Here is a 26,622-nt window from a genome sequence, read left to right on the forward strand (position 1 = left end):
CCGCATCTTTTTCCTTTCTTTCTCACCGTTGACATGGCGACAGCTTGTAAGCTACAGGTGTCCGTGCTTGTCAGAGTAATGGTAGAAAAAGACTCTTGTACTCAACGAGAGAAAATAACCACTTCACCAAACAGGACTGATTTAAAAAATAAAAAATAAAATCCTCCTTATAAACCCATGCTTGGGATTTGAAGGTTTGCATCTTTTACTTTATTGGCAGTGGCTGTATTCGTGTCAAAAAGAGTAAAAGATTGATAGAGTGTCGTACTCAGAAACCGCTGCCCCATAGCAGTTAAATCAGCATCTTAGAACTATTAGCACACATCTTATTGCTTAATTTGAAACACAAACAACCCTCCTCTTTCTTTTGTGGTGTTTCTCTGTCTCTCTTCACAATAAATCGAGAAAATCCTTTGGTTAAAAACCACAAGCAGCATGATATGATATATGTTGTTGTCTGTCGTGCAGCGGAAGAGTCCCACGGCGCTCTAAAATATTGTTGACATCAACATTTCTGCATTTGTTCTCAATTTAGTTGTTTTTTTCCAACCCCCCTTTCATTATCCCAAGTGGGCACATTGACATTTTGAACAAAATCAGGCCTGCCACTGGTGCTCTTACAGTAGTAATTAAGAGGAGGGTCTGTCATATCAGTGTTCCGATTCAGTCCTAAAAGAGTCATCACTTATCTTAATCTGTGGAGGCAAGTTTTGCAAAGTACACAAAAGTAGTTGACTTTGTTGTGTTATGTAAGTGTTATCTGCAGCCATTGAGTTTAGGTTAATTCTTATGTTCATTCCTTACGCAAACATTCCCTGCAAATTTAAAAACAGATGCTCTGTTCCAAAACCTAGTGAGCTGCCTTGCTGCTCTCTGCCTAGCCAGCATCCTGACGCTCTTGGAACCTTGTAAGTGACAGATTTGGAACACTCAACATAGGCAGCACCAGATACAGTGGACTCACAATTGATTTCAAGAGATTGATGGCCGCGTTTTTTTAGGCTAGCAGCATTATACTTTAATATGTGTAATTTACTGAGAAAAACAACATAAAAATATATACTTAATAGTTTTTTTTTTCTTTTTTTTTTTTTTTTTTTAAAGACTATTGTATTCAGTAAGGGGGTATTAAAGTGACAATAAATATTTTTACATTGTTAAAAATAAAATGTATTTCATATAAACTTTTGGGAAAAGTTGCTTATTATTACAATATAGTGTTACTCTATAGAAGTAACTAATTGTTATTTGTTTTTTTTTAATAATAAAAAAAACTCCTCTAAAGTCACTTTCACACCAAAAGTAAAATTAGTAAGCCTTTCAAAGTAAACAAAGTAACTTGCTTTTCTTATTTGAAAAAAGTAACTCAAATATTTTGTTGTAAATTTAAAAGTAATGCGTTACTTTACTAGTTACTTGAAAAAAGTAATCTGATTATGTAACCTGCGTTACTTGTAAAGCGTTACCCTCAACACTGCATATAAATAGTTTCATTTCATCAAATAAATTATAAATCAAGGTTTTCACACAAAAAAATGTTAAGGCAGTAAAACCGTTTTCAACAATGATTATATTAAGAAATGTTTCTTGAGCAACAAATCACCATATTAGAATGATTTCTGGAGGATCATGTGAGGTAATCACTGCTGAACATTTAACGCTGCTATCATGTGAATAAATTACATATTAAAATAGTGTATTGTTTTATAAAATTTTATATCATAATCGTATTTTTATTTTATTTGACAATTTTACGGGTTTTACTGCATAAGAAACTTTAAAACATTAAGACATTAGTATATGTACATTTTTAACTAACACTAAACTATTTTCTTTCAATATGACTAAGCTATTTTTTTTTAACTGGCAGCATCATTTTCTGACATTTTAAAACAGTTCAGAGCAGGTTTACATTACCTTAAAATGCTGCCTTTATAGGCCACTATATGTCATATACTGCCGAAACACTGTTTTTTGTATAAAACGCTTAGTATCTTAGAATATCTAAGCATCGGCATCTAGAGCTCACCTGTTGAATATAGAGCTCTGATAACAGCGCTCAGGACTATAGTTGTGTTTTCTAATCTCTTTGACCTTTCTAGAGGTGAGTGACAGGTAACAACTGCGAATGATTCTGGTTTCGTGAAATGTGCATAACAGATCGGATGCAATGGAACTGTTAGATTTTAACTCCAGTAAGGTCATTATTAACCCACCCCCACCCCCCACGCCACCCCTCTTTCTTTCTTTCACTTCCTGCTTGTTCGCCATCCCTGCCAAGCCCCTCAAATGGATGTACTCCATTATCAAAATTCAATTTTTGCCTCCATCGCTGTGGTCCTCTCGTAGCAGCGCAGGCCGTTCAACCAATCCTCCTCTCTGCCTGTCTCATCAGCATCTGCTGCAGGAGGGCAAATAGTCTTAATTGTGTTTGGTGAGAAGCGACCACAGCATGACTAATGAGCCCCACAACCCCGCAGAGAAGCAGCGCTGCAGCAAGCACCCCAGCATCTCCAACCCTCTGATGACTTTCCACCACAGGGACTGCAGGGTCTGGGTCATATTGGTGGGTCAGGCATTCTGTGGTTGGGTAACTGTCTCTCTCTGTATAGGGTCTGATGAGCAAATGCGATTACAGAATGGAGGCCAAATTGACCCCCTCTACTTAATGATGGTTCAGAGAAAATGGAATGAGACCGTGTAGGTGTGTTTGTTCCTGTTGTAAGTTCTGTCTTGTCTGGGATATCGGTTACCACATCCACTTTCTGGAAAAAAAAAAAAAAAAAAAAAAAAAAAAAAAATATATATAATATAATCTATATATATATATATATATATATATATATATTATATATATGATTCCCGTATTTAACAAGAGTGCGATTTAGATCTAGAAGTTTGCCATAGACCAAGTAAGTAAATGCCTCCATCCCTTAAAAGTGTTAAAATAGAAAATGAAAGTTAAATAAAAATAAATAAATATATAAATAAATAAAATCCTAATCTAATCATCATAAATAATTATCATGTAAATTTCTGTTAATTTATTTGAATGTCAGTACTATTGTTTTCTTGTAACTATTATGAAAACAGTATTCAGTGAAGAGCTAAAGCAATGTCTGTGTATGGCACACTGGCCAAAGTATATTGTTTATAATGCTGTGGTTATTATTTCTCTCATATCTGTCTAATTAAATTAATAACAATAATAATAATAAAAATGCATGACTGATGCTAAGCCTGAAAAGTCACAACTTGTTATTAAATGGACTTGAAATATGACACATTTCTTCTCTTCTTGCTTCCAGTGCAGTAATATGTAGCAAGCTGCCAACAGGCATAGAGGGTTAGAACAAAGTACAATAAAGAAATGCTCATCAAAATTGTTATTTTCACAAATGACTAAATTATGTACAGTTCTACAATTCTTTTGTCATAAGCATAAGGAGTAAGTACTGAAATAAAGATATGATCGAAAAATTATTACATTTAAATCTGACATATTTAATAAGGTGTTAATCACACCTTATTAAATGTCAAATGTAATAATTTAATACATTTATTCCATATTTACCACATTATATATTTAAAGAACTCCATTTTCAAAAGAAAAAAAAAACTGCTTATTGACGTTGCTGTTTATTTAAAATATTGACAGGTTAAAAACATGACAGACAATAATGCAAAACTTATTACACTCTGTTTATATCAGTGTCTCATCTGAGAGTAATAACTGTGTGCATAAACAATCTTTTCATCAGTTGGGAAAACAAGTGATGTGACTTAAATTACAGTATGCCCTTCTTCATTATTGTTATGATTCTAATTGAATTATCATTGTTAGAATTTAATTGTTACTGCATTTTTAGGCTCTTCTTACTGCAAATGTCACTGTTGATAGTTGACAGAACTCTTTCAGCATGTTTTTCAGTGCTCTCTGTGATTATTTGTTCAAGGGTATTTATCCAATCCTATTGAAAATAATGGTCCACTCTCTTTAATTTAATATGAGGGGCTACAGTAAAAGACAAAATGAAATATTCGTATTTAAACACTTCACGGGGCAGACGTTTGTCTCCCTCCTTTCAGGCTGTCTAACATAAATGCCTCTTGTTTGCGTTTGAATAGGATTTGACCTTCAACCCTACACTTTACTTTAAAATGGACAAAGCAGGGCAATTAGCTGAGCGCAGCCCCGTCTTTCCCAGTGTCCTCAAGCGTCCAGCCTCCACTAAAGTTCCATTAATTGCCTTCCTTTCTCATTCAGTTGTGTTGGCCCAATTGCAGAACAAACATGTTTACAATCTGGACCCATTGCACAATTCACAAATTTAAGCTCTCCATTGCCCAAGCCTTTGCCTCTGGATGGGACCGCCGATGAGTACCCACGTCCCAGTTCTCATTTGTGTAGCATCGCACAGAGGGTATTATTTACCTCTGGTCTGGCTGGAAGCTCGAGGGACAGTCCGCCCATATGAGCTTGCAGCTTATAGACGGAGTTGTCCATCTGTTTAGACAGGAGGGATGGAAATGATGCGTTTTACAAAGGCAAACTTAAAAGGGGTGTCCTCCGTTCTCTTTATTTATATAACTGAATCATTTATGGGAAATTGCAATTGCAACCTTTTTTTTTTTGTACTCACATTAGTTTTCAGTGCAGTGAGAATCTTTTTTTTCCAGCTATATTACATCATGTCGAACTTCAAAGCACACCATCCAGATTTACAGGAAGTGATACCAGACTTCATCCCACCGTCGAGGAACTGGAGGTGTCATAATGTTCATAACACACACACACACACCTCAATGATAGGATGCTGCTTCCCTCACACAAGATGACCAGATGGTATCTTTAGTGTTGCCGGGTAGATGGGGGAAATTGTGTAATTTCAATCTCTTGCTGGTTTTTCAACATTTGTTGTTTATTGCAGCTTGTGAAATCCCACAAAAATGTTGTGTTAGCTTAAAAAAACAGTTTCACCCAGACGTTTTGGGGTTGTTAATTGAGCGGGCCACCCAGTGCTTCCACTTCTGTTTAGTTTGTCAGAAGTAGTTTACTTCTCCGACCTAAACAGCCACCAAGTTGCAAATGAAAACCTCCTCGTGCCTCTTTGACTTTGCAGGGGCCGACATTTTGTGTTGACAGAAGCCGGAAAGTAGATGTGCTTGTGTGGGAGGGTGAGATTAAAATCAGTGTGCACCCCTTTTAAAATTGTATCATTGTTTCCCTTCTAATTCCATTATCCTATTTCAAAAACAACCAAACCTGTTTACTTTTATACTTTTGACAAATTCCTTCTTTTTCTGCCAAATCTTATTTTTGGAGCTCGAACCGCATGTTTCTGTTCCATTTATCCAGATATGTGCAAGAAAATACTAGTGGTAGATCTCCAATCTCTAATCTTACGTGGATTAAGGCAAGTAATTAAGTGCTATAATTGTGCAGTCTTGTTCGTTTAAACACTTGTTATTGTAATAATTGGCACTGGAGTGCCTCCAAAGCCCAGAGTTTCTGTCAGAATGACATGCAGTGGGGCACTGGAAGGAGTTTTAAAGTGATTCATCTACAGAGACGTTGTCAGCTGTACAGCTTTGGTACTCACACATTCTTAAACAAGCAACAGAAAGATTGAAAGGTTCAGGATCTATTAAAAACTCAAACACAAAAGAATTATGGTTGTGCAGGTTAAATCGGTAGAGGAGAGGACAGGGCAAAAAAAAAAGTTTTTAAAAGAACTGGGATATAGGGCCTCTGAGTAAGGATGGCATGAATACAGTGGAGAATAGGACTTTGCTGACAGCGTTTATGTAATTTAATCTGACCATCTGGGGGAAAATCAAACTAATTTGAAGAGCTCGGGAGGGAGAGGGAGGCAGCCTCTAATCTGCTCTCACAGCCACATTGATATTCAGGAATGCACAAGTGCCACTGAAACACCAAGCCTATAACAGCTAGACGCTCTCAACACTAAAAGCCCAGTTGGGAGAACACAAAAGATGCTAGCTGTGTTACAACAACGTTAAGGAAGAAAAAAGTTTTTGTCTTATTTATTTCTTTTTTCACGTATTGCTGAGAGGTACCTATATGTGATACATTTACAATTCCATCACTTCAATCCTTGTTTTTCCTGACCTGATAGTATTGAGATTTATTACAACAAAAGATTGGTACCTTATAAAATCAGATTGATCTTCAGAATGTGAAATAACTTAGGAAACTATGTCTGTTGTTCAACTTTAATGCCAAATTAATGTTAGTGTCTTGACCATACGGAGGCATTTTAAGTATTCATACAGTTGAAAACTGACTTGTCAATGGCAAAAAAACAAACTGTAATTTCATTAAAAAGAGCTGTGAAATAAAGATGAAGAAAAGCTATGAGTCTATTAATTAATTATTATAAACAGGATATAAAAGCCATTATAAAAACACTTTTAATGAACACCCAGTTTATATTAATGGGCCAAAATTATATGTTGCTTAGAAACCACAAAATCTTACAAGTTACTCTTACAAGTTAGTCATCTGTTTTAAGACTGCTCGTAACTTTTTAAGTCTTTGTAAATGCATAAAAACAGATTGGTCTAATTTGAATGCAAAAAATAAGACTGGGGTGACCTGCATAAGCCGAGTATTTGCCATTGAGATGTTAAATGCTAACAGATAGCTATTATAGACCTCCTTGGACAGTACGTGCATGTCTTGATATCGTGGGTGAAGATACTCTCTCTGACATGGCTGTCCTATGGTGTGCGTGGGTGCCCTTGCCTTTTGGCAATAGTGTGGGCGAAGCCTAATGGGAGCAGCACACGGTGGCTGACATGACAAACGGTGGGGGGCTTTCCATAACCAGGCTTGTCTTTGACGCTGAGGGCCCCACCGGCCCCTAAATGCCTTGTTACTCCTGCGGCTTTCTGTCTAAATGCTGAGGATTAATTAGCCGCACCAAAAATAGAGACACCAAATGCAATTTTTGAAAAAAGAAAAGAGGACGGAGGAAAAAAAAGTAGAGAGCAGGGAGAGGATGCTTGCTGTGCACTCAAGACTTATGAGGGGGAAATGGTATCGCTTGGGGCAACGAGGGCACCGTGCTGCATGATACAAATATGAATGAATAAAAGTGAATGATAGTGCTGATAGTTTATTGCCAAATTTATCATGATAATTGTAAGATCCATATGAGTTATGATTTTTGCTGCCATCCTCGGGTCTGTGGGTGGTTTTGAAATAAGTGTTTAAATCGTTTTTTTTTTTCTTTCTATCTATCTATCTATCTATCTATCTATCTATCTATCTATCTATCTAGCTATCTAGCTATCTATCTATCTATCTATCTATCTATCTGTCTATGTCTATCTGTCTATCTGTCTGTCTGTCTGTCTGGAATCTATCTATCTATCTAGGATCTATCTATCTATCTATCTAGGAAACATCAGGAAATATCAGGAAAAGGAGTCTGACAACAGCCAGTGCTCCACACAGAGATCTGATCTCATCATCATCCAGTCTGTCTGGAATGACATGAAGAAACAGAGCACACTGAGACAGACTCAATCCAGAAGAACTGTGCCAACATCTCCAAGATGCTTCAAAAGACCTACCTGCAAAGCTGCAGTACTGTTAAGTTTAAGGCACTTGTGAAATAATGCTGTAAAATCAGGATGCTGTCAAAAACAATGGAATAAATAGATTTTCTTTATTAATTATATACTATTAACTAAATTAAATCAACATTTGGTGTGTTTAAAGCAGCTTTTGCCCTTGAGTTTTTCAGGTAGCTTTGCAGGTAGGTCTCTTGAAGCATCTTGGAGATGTTGGCACAGTTCTTCTGGATTGAGTCTGTCTCAGTGTGCTCTGTTTCTTCATGTCATTCCAGACAGACTGAGGATGATGAGATCAGATCTCTGTGTGGAGCACTGGCTGTTGTCAGACTCCTTTTCTTGATATTTCCTGATGTTTCCTACAGCAAAAGGTAGATAGATAGATAGATAGATAGATAGATAGATAGATAGATAGATAGATAGATAGATAGATAGATAGATAGATAGATAGATAGATAGATAGATAGATAGATAGATAGATAGATAGACAGGCAGACACTTCAGCAAAAGATAGAAATAACTGACTTTAAATCCTTTTTTAGCTGGTGAAAATACTTGTGTTCTAATAATGTCGGCCCCCACTGTACATTGTAATATTCTGACTCTGACGGTTTATTCAGAGTTGAGTCTATTACTCGTCCAGCTTCACTAACTTGTTTGCCCCTTTAGCGTACCCTCTGTCCATACACATATACCCCCTACCAGCAAGTCAAATGCCCATGCAGCCCTTCCCCGCCACAACCCATTACAGCACAATCATACGATCACAGACACAGCAATTTGAGCTAGCAGCATGTAGTGTAGCTGCTCTCTTCAAGTGCTTTGTGCCTTTGCAGGCCTATTGATTTTCATATCATATGGATGGGTTCATATCATCTGTGGTGAGGAGCTTCAGATATATTAGAGGTCAGTGACACGGCTCATCTTTGAAGTCTCTGACCTGTGTTTGCAACATGCCGTAGTTTGATAGATCGCAAAATGGCTTCTTTATAGTTGGATGGGATGGGGAATCAGACGTCCTGAAGCACGTTTCTTAACCACGTTAGGTGTAGTGGTTCCCCCGAGTCACATTCAGTCGAAATGAAAGATTGTAGTAAGCGGTCAGCGCTGTTCTCAGCTCTGAAGCGGGTGAGAGTTTTCAAGAGGGTGTTTTATAATGAGAGCCAGAGAGCGTATACATGTTTAATGTTGGCCTCTCTTCCCGTATTCTCCTCTCTGATAATGCTTTCCCTTGCGCTAAAGAGCGACATTGAGAGGCGCCCACTTCAGCGTTGTTTCAGCCCTCTGGAATGTTCTATAGAGGAGGAAGGCTCCATTTAGTGGCTGAAGCAGCAGCCACAGTGAGAACCTTTCAGCACGGAGAGGGAAAGGGGAGAGGCTCTTGGAGTGGTTAGTCTGCTGCCTGCTTTGCTGGAACACGCTGCATTGTCCTCCAGAGACCTTTCTTCCTCCCTCACTTTGTCCCTGTGTTCTCGAGAGTTGGGAGGGAGGAGTTTGGAGTGGTGCAGCGGACTCGCCCTGCCCTCTCAGCAATGCACCGAGGCCCCCTGTGAACCGATATGGAATTAGGGATCTCGTTTACGAGCTCCGATTGTTTGGAGGCTGCTCGGTCTCCAGGTCTGCTTGAAATTTTTCTTTAAAGTGGGCTGCTCGCTCCCCTCAGATACACCTGCCCCCCTTCGCATCTTCCCCTGGTGGTCCTTGGGAAGCCAGGTGTCTGGGATTGTCTCTAGTGTTTTACCTCAGCTAGCTAACAAGCTCCCCCTGGCCCTGGAGGAAGGCCCGCTTTCCCTGCTGCCCGTTCCCATAATGCTGTTTCATTATGGTCCCCACTGGAGCATACGCAGCCATTCACAGAGCAAACTTCTGATGGCTTAACGACCGGTGCGGAAATGTTTTCTCCGAAAGATACTTTTTCAAGTGCCTTAATTTGAGTTTACATTCAAAGCCGTTTCCTTTGGGAAACTCGCCAGCGGTCCTGTGGAAACTTTTTTTCTGCTCTTAGTGTTCAATTGTACGAGACCAGCACTTTAAGCAATTATAACTTATCAAGAGATATTTTTCTTTGTTATTATGGTTCATGCTGTTTGCTGTTTTTTCGAAGGGAATATCGAAGGCTGACAATGCCTAGATCCATTAAAAGTGATACAGCAGGGAAATTGCACACATCGCACGATTCGAGGGCCCTAATGGTGGCAGTTATAGCTCAAATATCAATCAGTTTCTGTTTACTGAAATGGATGATTCTCTTAGCGCAAGTGACTATCCATCGCCCCATTATCCTTAATGAGCAGCTGCCAGTAGACACTTTTCCCATTTGTGATTTCTTCCTCAAGAACCCCTCTTCGTCAGCCAGCAGGACACTCCCATTTTGGAACACGCATCCACTAGAATTAATTAGCCCCTAATGGTTTCTGTCATTTAATGCAAATGAGTTTTACAATTATCGTTTTGTTATCGCTCACGGAGTGCGCCGTTGTTCGCCTTTGCCCTCTCGGTGACACCGTTACTCCATTACCACGTTTGACGCTCGTTCCTCTAGGCCGCACCACTACGATGACTCCAGTCGTGCATCTTCCCCTGCATCAAGCAGAGCGAGCCGTGCCCCTTTTATCTGCCTGGTCCATCGCGACAACATTCTGCTTTTTTATTTGTACCCCCGTGCATCAGCTCCATTAAGGGCTCCTCGCTTGCGAAATTGACTTTCTGTTGTTTCTCTCGCCGTCCCCTGTTGTTACTATCACAGAATGTATCTGCTGTGTCCCGAAAATGCGTTTTGCACCCTGTCTGTTGACCATTCAGTGTCTGTTATTCAATCTTCAACAGAAGGTTTGGAGGAGGGATCCCAGCTGCTCGATGGCAGCACCCCTGCAGTAAACTATCAGATCCGTGCGAGGTCAAGCTCACAAAGCGCTCACCTCTGCTATCGGTTTCCCTCTCTACACTGCTGATGACTCTATGTGGAGGCAAATGATTCCTCAGGCTCATGCTGTTCAACTACGCTTTCCCCTCCTTCCTGTCATACCACTTATACATCCACCTCCAACAGGCATAAGTAAAAATAATAAATAAATAAAAACAAGGTTTGACCTTCATTGAAGACAAGAGAGCTTTGAGTTTATGTATTTTTTTTTGTGCCATTTCTATACAAAGGTGCCACTTTCTGTCTGTGACTTTTGAAGTTTAGCTGTGGTTGTCTGAATTTGAAAGGGGGGTAATATTTTTGGTATGATGTGGGGGCGAATCAGAGCTCCATGTGACACTCCAGTCTCCCCCAACCAGAAGTCAGGGATGCTGCACAGACTGCAGTACCAGTTGTCACTTGTTGTCACTTGGAACATGACATAAGGATGCTCAGGACCTGACGGCATATGTGACGCTGGCCTGCCAAAAGCATACTGGCACTTTAAGGGCCCTGTTTTTTTTTACACCATTAGTCACATTTTCCTCTTGGCTTGGTTTAGGCAGTCTCCTCACTCTTTTCTCTGCTTTTTCTTGTTCTTCCACATATATTTATAATAAACGTGTGTTCAAACAGTATATGTTTATGATTATATATAAAGTACCTTGTAATTTATTCCTTTTAGCTCACTTAAATTAAAACTTTAAACCACCATCATATTTCATTTTAGTCTTAGTTCCATATAAAGGATTCTCACAGACCTGGAACAGTCATGAAAATGATTAACAGTATTCTTTGTTTTGTAAATGCATTTGCACGACCTCTGTGCTACAATACAAACTCTTTATTGTTTTAATAGGAAAACATAATTTAGAATAATTGGAATTAATATTAGGAATTTTGACTGTTTAGCTTTTGAGAACATCATAAGGTTTTATATAATGCAGAGAGTGTGTTAATGTATATGTTAAATAAAATACATCAGGAAACTAGATGATATGAAATAAACCCTGAGTATGAGTAGCTGTTCTTCTAATTTTTGCCAATAATTCAGATGGCGTAAAAATACCAATTAACTACTGCATTTGCAGTTATAATTTTTGATTTCTCTTAAACAGTTGGTGTCCATTAATTTATTTACAATTAATTAAATATAAAAAAATAAACTGAAAAAAATGTATACTGAGAACACTGTATATGTTGTTTTAGGGGTTAAAGAAGAGCATGTTAAGTTTTAATGCTTACACAACCTCTTTTAATCTACAGATTGATTCTTTTTAGTAATATTTTTTACTCTGAGCAGTCTTCTATCACTGCTCATATTGACCTTTGTTGAATTTATCAAACTAGCTCACAGCAGACTTGTATTAATGCTCTGTTTGTTTAATATCGCAGCATTCTCAGAATGTTCTTCAGCTTGAAAGGTGGTTACATCATCATAGAACTTAATTAATGTCATAATGCACTTGCTTGGCCCGGTTGTGTTGGCCATGTGTAATATGATATAAAGACGTAATTGGTCTCTGCTGTTTTTAGTATTGCTGCGTTTCCCTTTACCCCCTTTGGATGGCGGTTGACAGATTGGTCATTACCTCTCAGAGGGCCCGAATTAGCACCATGTTTAACGGCACTAACACAATTGAATCCTTTAATGATACCCCAGAGTGCAATGTTCTAGTGTAATGATACTGGACATGCTTTTTTCCCTTATACTCTGTCCCTCTTTCTCTCTCTGTCCTAGTCTAATGCATTGTTGTCCTAGATAGCATCTCACATTTTGATGATGGGCTGCATTAGTTCCTTAAACACATCTGACTTGTCCATAACACACTGTCTGTTCCTGTTCCACTTAAAATAATTGATCAAACACTCAAAGGGAAGTGCAAGTATCAATATTAATTAGTGCTCTCAGTCGATTAAAGTATTTAATTTTGATTGATCTCCTAATTTTTTATTTTTATATTTTTTGCTAGGTAACACATTAACATTCATTTACCTTAAATAAAACCAAATAATATGAGTAATTATGCACGCAATTTGAGTGGATGACACTCATGGTAGAATAAATGTAAAAATCCAGACAAGAGGTACTTTTATGCAACAGTGACGGTCTCGTTAAAAAAAAAAAACAATTCTAGTTTTCTCAATGCATGGAAAATGCAAACAATCTACAACAATTCGATTATTAAAGCAGTCATTTCCCCACACTTCATGGACGTGATCTTGCATGTAAATTTATATATTTTTTTATTATTTATTATTATTTATTTATTTTTTGCTGCTGCCGTGGTCTGCATATTAGTCTTCTGCTAGTGCTTGCATAAAGATTTCTATATTGCATAGATATTTCACATATTGAGTTTAGATACATCTTCCTATACAAAGTGTATAAATGACTACTGATAAAGGTCCAGATTAGGGTTAGATTTAAAAATAAATTTATCAATAAAGATGCTTTCAGTTTTTAGATTTAATACAGAACAAAATGGAAATATTGGTAAAACTGATTAAATGCAGCTAAATGAATAATGTTTATATATATAAAGGCATACAACATATTTAATTAAGTAATGCATAATCTAATATTATTAATAACTAAATTAATATATTACTAAATACTAATTTAATATATTATTGACATGAACTAGGAAGTGTGTTTATTAGACCAAGTTGAAATCAGTTTTTCCTTTGGTATTTGAATTGGATAAATGCATTTAAGGTAAAGGTAAATTAGTGTTTCTCTCTCTCTCTCTCTCTCTCTTTCGGTATTTGAAAGCTGTGGTATTGAAATCCAATTTGAAAGAACAGCATGGTTTCACAAATGTGAGATGGCCTTCCTTCATTCGAATCTAGCTCATTCCTTCACTATAGAGTAAAACGATTGTAACATGACCCATGCAATTGGCAAACAATATCATATGAAACGCTCGCTCACTTCACTCAATAAATAAATAAATCACTATACAGTATATCGCAATACTCTGTGAAAGGCAACACGCAAAGAATCATGATCTTTGTTACTTAAGTACTGTGATAATGTTGCACCACTGTATCTTAAGGGCTTATGTGCCGGGTTGTTTGTATAGACTCTGGAGGAGCAGGAAAGTGCACAAGATGTGATTTCACCCCAAAATCTATTATGATTAACTGGGATCAACAAACTATCAACTCTATCCTAGGCATTTAATGCCTGGCTCTGCCTGTCTCTTTGGACCGCTTCCTCTACATTGAAGCGCTTCGGGGCAGGCATTTATGTGCTTAATGTAAGCTATCCCAAAAACACATCCATACCACCAGCAGCCCTGAAATTTGCCTATTTTGTGTTTGGCCATGTCTGAGGCATAAACATCTCTTATTTATGTGATTGGAGCCAGGCTTATGTTTCTCAGTCTGGTGGTTTTGAGCTGGATGTGAATAAACCTGAGCTAAACCGCAATGGCTGGGCTGGGTAAGGTAACTCCTGTCCCCTGCCGGGAGTGGCCGGGGCGGCAGGGCTTCTGATGTCCGGCCTAATTGGTTAAGCATTCAGTACAAGCCCACGTCGCCGTGATCGGATTTCGACACGGGCACCGATCCTCTCCTGATCAGCTCCACATGGTCTTCTTGTCTTGACAGCGCCACGGCAATCTTCCCATCTGCTTTTCATTTTCCATCCTTCTATATCACTGCTATCTTTTTCATGGGGACATTCTTATATTTTTAGCAACCTGAATGATTAAATGAAATATTATATGCTGTCAATAGACTGCAACACACCAGGATAGAAAGTGGTTGGTGCATATGTGTTTGAAAATTTAATCCTTTCATTTTTATGAGTTGTTTTTTCCCACCTCCACAAGATTTTGTAGTTTCCCAGGTTACACCAGCCTCCTGCACTGTGCAGGGCACATCAGAAAGGGAGAAAAGCCTTTGTCTGAGGTTGAGCTGGCCGAGTCAACAGCTAATTTCCCTCGACGGCAGGTACATGCCAGCCAAGCTCTCTTACTTTTTTATTTCATAATACATGTATTGATTTTGCTGCAAACGCCCCCCGTCACAGGGCGAGTCATGTAGTTTTTACACGTCTGCTTGTTTGATCAGGTCGAGGAAGGTAATGCATACAGTAGCATCTGTACCGAGGTATTCTACAGTGCCTGGAGAAAGCTGTCTGTTAGCATTCCCATTCATTTCAATTGCAATTGCTCAGCTGGTCCAAGACCCCTTGGAAGTAAGCAGCCTAAAATCATCCATTTTTGATCATGGGCACCCAGTTCTGGGACCCTCTTTTATGCTCCACAGTTAAGATCAAATGATGGCACAATAGACCCTTTTCATATTTCTCATCATTATTGAGTAAACTTCTATTGTGATGAATGAAAAAATAACAAATATATATATATATATATAATATATATATATATATATATATATATATATATATATATATATATATTTGATCCAGTTAGCAAATAAATAAATAATTAGAAATTTTAAAAAGTATAGTATAGTAAGTATAGTAAAGCAAATGCTAGTGATTTATGACTTTCCAAAAGGTAGATTACAGTGGTCAGAGAAGAAAAAGATGTAAAATATCACTTTCTCAGCCATTGTATTACAAACACAGCAGCTTTAATTAGTTTTCTGTAATTTAATGTCAAGGTTATATATCCTGAAGGTGCAGGTGCACAAACAAAATAAAAAATGCGCTTGGTAAATAAGTGCAGGCCACTCATTTGCATACTGACATGGTTGACAGCTGTTAATGCACAATCGCCGTTTTAGATCAACTAACTGTACGTTTTTTATTCGAACTGAAAGCATAAATCTAGTCTACGCGCTGACATTTCATTCACTGATGCAGCAGCTCTAAAACTGGCAGTGCACAGACGCAGCAAGGCTGATTTTAGGTTTGAAATTTCAAATAAATAAAATGAAAATATTAGCGTTGTATTTTCAAGTGTACTCTAAAATAATTTTCTTTTTATTTTAAAATATAATTGTATTATCACACTTTATTTATTTTGTTTATTTAATTTTTAAACTAACTAAACAAAGCGCAATAATACTGTTATTACTATAATTGTTATTTTACTTTTATAGTTATATTTAATGAGTTACACTATGCACAGTATGAGTGCCAAACCAAATCTCCAGGTGTTCTTTATGAGAATGAGATTGAAAAACTTATGGGCACCCATGAGTATAGTGTTATAAATGTACATCACAATTAAAAAAAGAAATAAATATATTATAACTCTGCTAGGTTTGCGATGATGATAACTATGGATACACATCATCACAGTCTGTGAAAAGGATCCAAACATGCACAGTCCCAAGCAAATATTTCCAAGAAATGGCAACATTTATGGGCCAGATGGTGTAGTTACAGCATCTACCAGCAGGGGCTAACAAGGCCATACTAATCAAACTTTGACCCTTGATCTGTGCATTTTTTATTTTATTTTTTCTAACCAGAAAGTTTGATATAAACTGTGTTTTGCTTAGTAAAAATAAACCATTCAGGAAGATGAATAATAGATTGAAAAATGTGTTCATATTTAAGTAAAATATAAAAATGTCAAATGCCATGCAGTGCCTTGGGAATGTCTGTTAAAATGATGGAAAATTACATCACAGTGATACTTCAGAGTGCTAGTGCTAGTGCTACAGTTGCTATCTGCATTCCCATATGTTTACTTGCATGGAGAGGGAGCAACAGTATAACAATGGCGATTTTGTGCAAAGTCACAACAACCCTGTAGTTTCATTCTAAGAGAGAATCTTTGCATATTTGAGGAGGTTTTTGATGTTCTCTGTGGTGCAGGTCTCTGATAGACTTTTTCAATAATGCCTAACTGCAACAGCTAGCAGCTCCATAGTGAATACTGCAGATAAAGCCAGTAAAGGTTATCCATCCATCACCACACACACGTTGATAGAGCTGCACAGTGGGGCTGAATGCTGTTGTGCGGAGGACCACAGGGCCTGAGGAAGACCCACTGCGGTTAGCTCTTACTGTACTGTATTCTCCAGGAAAGCTTTGATATACTGATATCCCACTACGGCTGGTGCTTAGACACACGGTCCCTGGAGTAGGCGCCATTATGCACGACCACATGTCGCAGCGTTGGGTTTTAACCAAACAATAAAGCTTGTCTTTTTCCTTAAGATGTCACACACCGAGATTTCCACTCACTTGATGTAGCTACGGGCACTCAACGAACACCAAATTCAATAGTGACTTTCGTCTCCAGAGCAGAGTTTGCTGTTTGTTTTCATTGTTGATAACTCGCTTAAGGCTTCAACAGCCCCACATGCTTTTGACACATTCATGTTTTTAGACTGAGGTCATAGGAGGGCTGAATTTAATTCAGAGTTACCATGCACATGTTTTTGAGACCCACTGGCAATTTTTTCCACGTGCTTGTAAACCCAACTTCCTTTTAGGATAATATATCACAAGCACTTTTTTTATTTACAGAGGTAGCAATTTTAAATCACTGGTGTGAGGTATCTGTAAAAGGAGAGTTCTGATTTACAGCTTATTTCCAGTTTATTTTTATTTTTTTTCACACTCAGTCTCTACATGCCAACAAAAAAGAGAGTGGCTTTCTAGTATCCACTGACATATTCCTCATTCAGACAAGTGCGCTTAATGTCTAAAATGAAAAATAAAGGGTAATTGAAACAACTATTCATCAGCACACCTGGAGTACACACACACACACACACACACACACACACACACACACACACACACACACACACACACACACACACACACACTGTTACATTAGGTTTGCACATTTCCATTCACTGATAATATTGACAAACACGTAATACATGGTTATTTTAATAGAGTAACATAATATAAGTAAAGTGATCTTTTGTTCTTGTTTGGATAGCAGTATGCAGCTCAGAGTCATTCTATGTTAAATGGATGTACTGTTGGCATTGAGATGACTGTCAAGTGCTACTTGTCAAAGTAGACACTTCACACTTCAGTAAAACCCAAGTATCCTTTACTCCATCTGAAGACTGGTGTTGCTATTCACACAATTTGTGTCTTACCTGTTTGTGTGTGGTTGTTTCTGTGTGTTCTTAGCTGTTTTAACAGCATATCGGCGTCTTGCTCTGACAAATCTATTTAAGCTCTTGGCCCAGATGTCCTGAAGCTCTGCCAACTGTAGGAATCCTCCATATCTGTTTGATTAGTTGCATTGCTGCTTATCTCTATGAACAATCACCATAACATGAGAAATCACCTCAAAGACAGCAACTTGTGCTAGATAAATGACATTTAAAGGAGTAGTTCATTTAAAAAAAAAAAAAAAAAATCTTCCCCATGTTGATTTAAACATATGTATGTATGTTAATGTATTGTTTTTCTGTGCAACACAAACATTCTAAATAAGACATGCAGGTTAAATGATATATGGATGCTATATGGAATGTTTACCACATAAAACTCTGTCATCATGTTTGTCAAGTCACAGAAATTACCAAAAAACACTAGAAAATTATCATAAAAGCAGTCCATGTAACTTGTGCCTTATTCCAACTTTTTGTGAGAAACAGAACACAGTTTTCGCCATTATAAATGTAGGAATTAATATAACTTGGCAATTAGAATATTCTGAAGGTGTACAGTTTATGGCATGTTTGGTGCGTTCTTACCTAAACCTTTCTTAACATTGGTGAAATATCAAAATATTTACCTTTCTTTCTTTCTTTTTTGCCACTGGTTAGGCTGCATATTTGTTTGACTCCAACTTCCCTGTATGATTGTCGTTCTCCTGGATCCACCTCTTGTCAAAAGGTATGAGCTTTTTCAATAGTAAAAAAAGAAGTAACAGAATCTGTAATGCTAGATTTTGAAAATATAAAATAAAAAGATTATCAGTGGTCTGTTTTAATCTGTTCACAAACAGCTATTGTTTGGCTTCAAAAGACCATAGAACACCAGTTGTTTGAGCTACAGCATGTTCATTCATATATTTATTTTATTTTATTTCACATTTTCAGACAAACAACTGTGATGACTCTGAACTCTGAACTCTTACTGTATGAAAAAAGAGCTGCATATAGATTCTTTAGAATAGTTCACTTTTTTCCCACAGAACAGAATAAAGTCATATGTATTTTGCACAACTTGAAGATTTAAAGAACTATTTTTTAGTTGAACAGCTTCTAGTTGAAAAGATTGAGACATAACAAGTATTGTGATTCAGGAGTAAAAGAATCATGCAGCATTTTCCCTGTCTGTGTCTGCTTACATTTTGTTCAGTTTACAGCCAGGACTTTAACAATCATCAACAATGTTCTGCTGCACTTCAAACACATGCTCACAATATACTCCCACACGATTCTGGTTTTCTGGATCCGTGAGGGAGTATCTGTGACCTAGCTGAAAGCGACCCATCCCAGCAATTCCACATGTGTCAGCGCTCTTTCTTCCAAGTGCTGGAGGATTTATCCGTCTGAGATTTAGAGGCCTTAAAAATGTTAAACGGGTCATTCTAAGCTTAATTAAATACTGCTAAGAATACATGCATGCCACTGCCAGTCTATGGTTCTACAACTTTCTGGCACTAACCTAGTGAAATCTATTTTGTGACACCCCAGAAGTGTTGTCCCATTTATCCAGTAGGCTGTATTAAACTGTGTTCGAGAGCCACTGGTTTTTGAGGTTGGCCTGCATGGAGTGGTTTTGGTTGTAACTTGTGGTTTAGTCAATGCACAATAATTTTAGTGTTTAACTGGACAGGTACAAATGTATAAATCAACTGGACATTTATAGCTTTGTTTCCAGAACAAGAAGTCTATGGCCAAACTCATGCGTTTCATCAGTGGCTTTAGCTGTAAGTGATGATGGCATTACGCTTCTTGTTATCCCGTAAAAAAGAGCCCTCTAGGGCTGATTCTAGATCAGATTGACTCCAGTTAGGAATTGATTGTGAGATTAGTGTGCTGGTTGGTAAAGCAAACTGTAGACCAGCAATTTGGTTATTCTGTCTCTTAATGAAGTATCTGTTTCTTCTCAGTGCCGTATTCTGCAGCAGTTTGAGTTGAGCACTTTGTTCTGATGATTCAATTTAGTCTTCCGTAGAGCAGAAATCACACAGGACCACTAAGCGGCAGTCACGGGAAGTTCTTCAGAGAATAACTGTACCCTTCAAGTTTCAAACTTATTGACTGTTTCGTGTCCTGTGACAATAACTCAAAGGTGGAAAGGGAGTGTTAAATTTGCCAGAGATTCTTGTCATCACGAGCGGGCCTGGCTCGGATGTGCAGCCGTTTCAAATCAACCTAGAACGACGTGCGCTGATGAGCAATTAGAAAACGGTTTACATCGTTGCAATCATCAGCTATTATCATAATCAACTTCAGAGTGAAGAGAGCCCTTTACCAACACCACCCTGTCCCACAAAAGAGCACTCGCTCTCACCAAGAGAGAAGATTTTCTTATGTGTGTGTGAACATCCAAAATGAACCCAAAAATAATTGTAGTTTGGTCCGAGTCAAGTCCACCCATCTCCTCTACATAACACCTTCGCAAATGCTCTGTGAGCCAACCACATCACTGACAGCACAGTAAGTGAAAATAGCATTTTGCTGTATTGTACTGCATTATTTACTGTCTCCTATGGGCCATCCTGTTTAAAGCGTGATGTGGTTGAATTCTGTATGACACACACGCTCCACTCAACCTCCTGCTCTGGGGTCAAGTTCCCAATTTGGAGCATCAGTCACGCTTGCCTCATCCTGGTGGCCATATTGGAGTTACATCAGTCTCAATGGCCCCTCGTTTCGACGTAATGGCTGCTCCATGGGAAATTAAAGCTTAATTAAACATGCATGGCAACGAGACACCATTGTGCTACAATATTTGACTGCCTGTGACCTGACAGATTCATTATCTGAGAGAGTTTCTCATTTTTATGACACGCTCCTCTGTGGACGCACGGGCTCTGATAAGATCTTGGTCTGTCTGTTTAATGGTCCAGACAACATGCCTGCAACAAGAATATGCATTCACTGTTTATCTCATTTACAGTTTGCACAATGGAGAGCAGGTTTAATTGTGTTTGAGTGGTTTGATGTGGACTGGGAGATATGTGTGTGTGAGAGAGAAAGAGAGAACTTCTGAGAAAAGCTCCTTAATGTTGTGTTTGCCCTTAGTTGGCAGTTAGCCACATTGTGGCAGTTTTGGCTTGGAGCAACATGAGCCTTGTGTATCTAAACACCCAAACACATGATCTTGCCCTTTGATACTCGCATACAAAAGGTCACACTGTAATGCTACTGTTGTTGGATATACATGCAAATATATGCAAATATATAACGGCTTTCTAATCTTTCTAATCTTATGCTCACCAAGACTGCATTTATATTATGTAAAAACTGTAATATTATGAAATTAGTTTATATATTTTTAAATCTGAAGGGAAAAAAAAATAATTTTCAGCAGCCATTACTCCAGTCTTCAGTGCAAGATTGTAAGTACTATAGTAAATACATTTTCTCTATTGAGGAAATTAGGAATAAAATTATTTTTGAATATCTTCAAGGCTCTCTAAAAGATTTTTATTCGTCAACCATTGCGAAAATTGAAATGGACTGCAAAAAAACACACAGTTCAAAGTATTGTTCGTGTCTGTAGTCCAGATCGTGCAGAGTGAGTTACGTGCCAAAGTTTCGTACTTAGAGTTACGGATTTGTTCAAATCCTCAAACCAAAGTTAAACCATGATTCTCTGCATTAGTCAGTTCCACAAATACTTTCAAGGTCTGTTTTAAATAAAGATAATCACCCTAATAAACTCCTGTCCTCTGATCAGATAATAACATGCGTAAAGACTTAAATACATTGACAGTCTACATTATTGAAAAGGATTTGGATGTTCGCTGGGCGAAGGCCGTTAGTGTTGTCATTGGGATTATCTTAATACTCAATAAACCAACAACAGGAAGATTAGCATGACTGACACACCGCATATGTTTATAATGAGGGGATTTGCACCTTGGCTATTGTTTTCTTGTCAGGAGAGCAATTAAACACCGCAGGCCCAGAGACACTATGACGGCCTGTCTCTGCAGATGGAGCCAAGTGTATTTTGCTAACTCAGGTTTAGCACAGTCTGCATACAACAGGGGCCCTCCTTCACGATGACATTTATCCTGCTCAGGATGGAGAACAGCATTTGTTAGCAAATACAAGACCCCCTCCTGCACTCGACACCATTATTATTATTATTATTATTATTATTATTACTACTTTGAATGTGCAAATTTGGAAAAGTACTTTGAAGGATGTGGAGTGTCATGTTTACTAATTGCTGTGTGTCAATATGCCATTAACTCTGTGTCGGTGCCAAAGAGCTGTTTGGATAACTTAAATGGAATCATCTACTCGCTAATCAAGAGTGGCTGTTTGGTGTTAAATGCCGGTTTGAAAATGAGTTGCTAACTGTGAGTAGCATTTTTCACTCTGAGGGGCACTGTTCCCACTCATAGACGTGACAGTTCCCACTGCTTTGCACTGCACATGTCTGTCATTCTATTGTTGTGCAGCAGTCTGATAGTGAGTTTCAAGTGGATCACGCAGTGAAGAGAATTTTTCCGATGTGCATCAAATGGATGTGGCTTTCATAAACACTCAACAGGTGCTGTAGATTGTGTTTAATACATAGACTTGAACGCATGCAAAATTGAGAGATAAAAGCAAGGTGTCCACAAAAGCTATCTCACTCGACAGGCAGTAAACGGCCTTGTGCTTCAGGCCTCCGATTTTGTAAAGGGTCTCACAGTTATGGATAAGTGTCATGTTCCCACAGGCAAAAATGGCTGAACTAGACACAGACATTTCTTAGAGAACTCCAATCCTCAGCATCTCCATGAACCAATGCCTAAGAGTGAGGATAACTGAATGATTAAATCAAGTCTTAGTCTTCTGTCACTAGTCCAAATTAAATCCCTTTTGTTAATTATTCTCTGTAATTAGTGGTTTGGTATTATTAACCGTCTTCTAGAACAATTAATTTATTTATTAAAGATATTTTTTTCTTATTTACTGGTATTATATATCCTCTTCTGGGGCTATTTATTTATTTCTATTTTAGATATTCTTAGGGATTTTCTTGTTCAAGTCACACGTATTTGTCTCAAAAAAAAAGGTCTTACTTGGAAAAATAAAATAGTTAAATAAAAAAAATTATCTTTATTCCTAGTGAAAAATAAACATACTAAAATGTTTTTAAAATACATTTATTTCATGCTAAGTATACTAAAAATACATCTACATATTTATGTACTTAATAAAAATTGTACTTTTAGTATACTAAACTGGTATACTTAAAGACTGCTAAATTGGAACAACTAATTTTGTACTTAATGCACTTAGTGCAGAAGTCCAATTAAAGATATACTGAAGTATATTTGATTGTGCTAAAGTGGAAATATTGCAAGTATACTTCAGGTACACTTGTAATATATTGTATTAAAAAGACATATTATTCAAAGATCATTCAATCCTGATCCACAGTGGCATTAAAACACATTTTAGGCTTAATATTAAGAAATGTGCATTGTGCACAAGTAGTACTCCTGATAAAGTGTAATTATTATTTTTATGTCAGTAAGCCTCGAGCGATATGTCAGTAAATGTTTTAATAGATTTTAACTATACATAGTATGAAATAATTGTATTTTAAATGTATTGCTTTTTTTTACTAGGGATACCATGTACTTACCTTTAGTAGTTTATTCATAATCCACTTAATGACTTAAAAAAAAACTCACTGAACAACTTTTCTTTTTCGTTTTATAAATGCCACTTAATATGAAACGTCTCTTCATTCTCTCAATAGTGCATTAATGGATAACTATGCTATCTTGGATTTGTTTTCATGCAATATTCAGAGAAAACCTCTTCTTGAAGACTTTATTGAACGGGTTCATAAGCACTGTATGTCGGTATACATGTAACAGTGTTTTATCTGAAACACTATGTGTTCTTTAATGTTTCTTGATAGTAAATGCTCAGGCAGTATGTGCTTTGAAACTGTCAAAAGTGTGTCAACGCTGTTCTTCCACTGTATCCTAAGGGAAGGAATGCTCTTTTTAAGACGATGGAATCCTTACAGACTTCCCTTGCTCTCTCCCTGTAGAGCTGAGGCCTCTAGAGTGGGATGACTTTATTAAACGGGCACTAGAGGACTGGGTTAATCCCGTTGCCTCCGGAGACAGACTGCACCTGGTTACCCTTCAGCATTCGAGGGGATGTATGCTAACCATAGCTAACATTTCCCCCTTATGCACACACACATGCAGGCCTATGTACACACAGTTGGACATAGTCAGCGGAGTCAGTTTGCAAAGAGGGATCAGATTATTTCCTCTTTCCATCCGACATGTTGTCAATTACGGCCCGGCACCCAGCCTAACAGGACACTTTAGCGTTACCAGTAAATGACCTTACACTGTTCAAACAATTAGCCCAAAGAAAACATTGTCCTCATTGATTTATCAGCCATCCTAACGAAGAATTCTCTGAGTGGGGAGAGAGGAATGTCTCTCTATTCATGCCGCCATCATCTGGAAGCCTTTCCGCATAAGGTTCACAGGAGAGCCACAGCAGTGACAGGTCTATTTAGCACCGAACTCGCCATCAACCAGCAACTAGCGCTTACTAAGAGATGTGTGCTTACAATCAACAGGACTGTGATTCTTTTATGATAGTGATTTCTATCTTGGAATCTGAGAGAGAAAGAGAGAGCAAAAGTTCACTGGCAGTGAATAAAAGCCTAAAAGTCCTTAGAGCTAGAAGACTGTATATCTTCAAGGATAATGCTTTATATCCATAGCAGTACGGGTTCTTTCCCAGAGCCATGGACTTTGTTCCTCTCATGTGTTCCTGCACTGTTCCAAGCACTCAGGGCCACAACTCTGGACCCCCACCTTCCAACGCACGCCATTTTTTCACACAAAGGGTGTTTTTCTGCACCAATAACCACGTCTTTAGAACTTTTTTTAAAAGCGCCGTACTGATCGATCAGCATAATTTTTACTCCAAAAGAAAAGAAGAGACATAGAGAGTGTGAAAGAAAAAGAGTGTCTACTCATCTTGTCACAAAGTACTCTGAGCATCTTACATGGTGTTAATCAACAGCCATAGAGCTGGCTGTCACTCACAAAAACCATGAGGCAAGCCAATCAATATCAGCATCCAGCACTGCTTTCACCGACTGAGCTCAACTTTTGTAACTGTTACTGCAGTGCTTGTGTTGACCAGAGAGCCCCGTTCATTGGCTTGGCACACTCACTGTATTTCACAATTAAACCAACGGCCATAAAGCCAGTCAGACCCCAGAGACATGTGCTCAATAGTACAGATCTCAAACATTCCACCGTTTTCACCACCGAACAATTGCCGCAAAATGAAAGATCCGTTTTTTTTCCGCCTGCCTGCCGATAACCAGAGATGCCCAGCAGTAATAAAAGACTGCAAATAAATGGCCACCAACTAAAGTGTTTGTTTTCTCACACGTGTGTAGTTTTCATCTTTACTGGATCTGGTCCTAGCTGCGGGCTTTGCCAAATTAAAGCGACAACATCATTGGCTTTGATTCCAGCGATTTGATATGTGGTGATTTTCATGTTCCTTGGGGCGTTGTTTTGTGATATTGTTCCTGTTTTATCTCTATTAGAGCTTCTGATGTTCTCTTGCTTCATTTCAAAGCTTTTTTTTTTATGTAGATGGGTGGGTTTGTGTATGTGCGTGGTTTGGGCACCATACAATAGTGAACGTCCTGAAAACAAACTGATATGAAATATCCAGTCATTGATTTCTTATCTCCAGCACCTCAAAAATGCAAATGAAACATCTGTATCATTTTGAAGATTTGCTCTGTTCCTTTAACACAATACCCACAGGCACCTTGTAGTGATTAGCACTGAATCCGGCTCTCTCATCCATCCATGATGGAAGCAGCCCGGTCGTGTCGGCAGCGAGTTCCAGGCTTGAAGGCGCACCTCTCTAAAAGTGTGGATTTGTCAGAGTTTAATGAGAGTCCTCCCTGTGCTCCACCACAGCCTCCTGTGCTGTTGACATTTGTCCACCCACCTGTGTCTGGGCTTTAATGACCCTTAGCATGTCAAGCAAGTGATTTTCACTTGCACGGAGGCATGTGCGGGACATTTTGTTGAGAATTGTGCCCTCAAAGTGGATTGAGTCTTCACGCTTTATATTTAGGTGTGAAAGGCGAGCCAGGTGTCTCCTCTCACAGACTTGTGTGTGGCTCTGTGTTGGTGGAGGTTGAGGTCTTTGACATTATTTGTTAATGCTAGCTGCTTTTACATTAGTTTCCAAGATTTTGTTTTTCCAGTCCCTCTGCCATGTTTTTGGACATGACTAAGGCATGTCGGGCCGAGAGGCATGTTTTCCATTATGCTTAGCTGACAGAGTGACTGAACTTGCCCTCCACCCCCAAGTAATGGACCAGGCATCTAGTTCTCCCTCTTAGTCTACATTCTTCCAGCTTGCATAGATGATTCACAGTTTATTTTGTTAATACAGATAAGCCTTTAAGGAGCATGTTCCCTAGTGAACAGAATGCCAGTCTACATTTTCTATACACACGCTAAACAGAATGCTAAATCACCTCGCAAAAACGACCGTATTGATGACTGTATACACACACTAGAAAATCACACTCTCGCACAGGCTCATTATTTCTGGATACTGTGTTAGTCATTGTGTGGGAAATGGCTTTTAAGTATCTGTGCACTTCAAAGAATTGCAAATAGCTTGTGATTTGTGTCTCACCTCATTTGCTCGTAGTGTTTGCATTAATATAATGCAGCTCTGCCATGCTGTTCATGATCCGCTTTAATCTACATGAATCTGTGCATAGGGTACTGTGCTTGACTTGTGTATGGCAGAAAGCTGTATCAGTGTTTTGAAAGCGGCAAAGATTGATGTTGACTCATTAGACATGAGATTTCAATAACTGTATTTTTGTTCTGCCTTTAATATTATAACTGAATGAGTTCTCACTGATTTTGCAATAGATGGCCAAAAATGAAATGGAAATATATTTAACGGACTATTTTTGATATTTAATTAAAAAAATAAAGCTT

The 26,622-nt window shown here is 38.2% G+C and overlaps 1 protein-coding gene across 17 annotated transcripts in view; it reads left to right on the top strand.

Moving 5' to 3' along the window:
- LOC109087252 (teneurin-3-like) overlaps nt 1–26,622 on the top strand; it is a 497,439-nt gene that overhangs the window by 240,490 nt on the left and 230,327 nt on the right. For 16 of the 17 annotated variants that reach the window (XM_042716547.1, XM_042716552.1, XM_042716548.1 and 13 more), the window contains one exon: nt 18,233–18,302. The exons of the other annotated variant lie outside the window; for it this stretch is intronic. The gene's annotated coding sequence lies outside the window, so the exon portion shown is untranslated. The remainder of the gene's footprint in view (nt 1–18,232; nt 18,303–26,622) is intronic. 17 annotated transcript variants of the gene reach the window in all.

This window comes from Cyprinus carpio, chromosome B1, assembly GCF_018340385.1.
Source record: "Cyprinus carpio isolate SPL01 chromosome B1, ASM1834038v1, whole genome shotgun sequence".
Classification (NCBI taxonomy): Eukaryota; Metazoa; Chordata; class Actinopteri; order Cypriniformes; family Cyprinidae; genus Cyprinus; species Cyprinus carpio.